At 46.9% G+C, this 892-nt stretch overlaps 2 non-coding genes across 2 annotated transcripts; both read left to right on the top strand.

The window, feature by feature from the left end:
• Nucleotides 1–122: 122 nt before the first annotated feature.
• On the top strand, nucleotides 123–241 carry LOC123179331 (5S ribosomal RNA). The gene has a single exon (XR_006490287.1). It is a non-coding gene; the product is annotated as a 5S ribosomal RNA (ribosomal RNA).
• Nucleotides 242–615: 374 nt separating this feature from the next.
• On the top strand, nucleotides 616–734 carry LOC123179330 (5S ribosomal RNA). The gene has a single exon (XR_006490286.1). It is a non-coding gene; the product is annotated as a 5S ribosomal RNA (ribosomal RNA).
• Nucleotides 735–892: the final 158 nt, after the last annotated feature.

The following is an 892-nucleotide window of genomic DNA, read 5'->3' as shown; positions in this document are numbered from 1 at the left end:
TAGTATATATAGGGCATTATCCATTATTAGGCAACGGTTGTAATGGTAGTAAGAATGACAATCATCTTTGCAGTGGACCTGGGAGTGGCAAGCATAAGGGACGAAGGCGGGGGTAACATGTCGGATGCGATCATACCAGCACTAAAGCACCGGATCCCATCAGAACTCCGAAGTTAAGCGTGCTTGGGCGAGAGTAGTACTAGGATGGGTGACCTCCTGGAAAATCCTCGTGTTGCATTCCCTTTTTAATTATTTTTTGCGCCTCGTGACAAACATATCGCATGTGCGCGATATATATTAACCCCGTTATATTATTTTTGACTTTTGCGATATGTTTTAGCTCGCTGCTCATTGGTCACGCGTCTAGAGGCGGCTTTGTGGCGCGAGGAGAACGTTCTGAAAGGGGTAAAAAAATACGTGTTGCTGCGGTATAGAGGGAGGGGTGGAAACCGTGGTAAACTCGTCTCCGTGTTTGAGGGGAGGGGGGAGTAAGTAGTATATATAGGGAATTATCCATTATTAGGCAACGGTTGTAATGGTAGTAAGAATGACAATCATCTTTGCAGTGGACCTGGGAGTGGCAAGCATAAGGGACGAAGGCGGGGGTAACATGTCGGATGCGATCATACCAGCACTAAAGCACCGGATCCCATCAGAACTCTGAAGTTAAGTGTGCTTGGGCGAGAGTAGTACTAGGATGGGTGACCTCCTGGGAAGTCCTCGTGTTGCATTCCCTTTTTAATTACTTTTTGCACCTCGTGACAAACATATCGCATGTGCGCGATATATATTAAGCCCGTTATATTATTTTTGACATTTGCGATATGTTTTAGCTCGCTGCTCATTGGTCACGCGTCTAGAGGCGGCTTTGTGGCGCGAGGAGCGCGTTCTG

Source organism: Triticum aestivum, unplaced genomic scaffold (assembly GCF_018294505.1).
Source record: "Triticum aestivum cultivar Chinese Spring unplaced genomic scaffold, IWGSC CS RefSeq v2.1 scaffold141396, whole genome shotgun sequence".
NCBI lineage: Eukaryota > Viridiplantae > Streptophyta > Magnoliopsida > Poales > Poaceae > Triticum > Triticum aestivum.
Note: the sequence above shows the minus strand (reverse complement) of the source record. Positions and strands in the feature narration are given on the sequence as shown.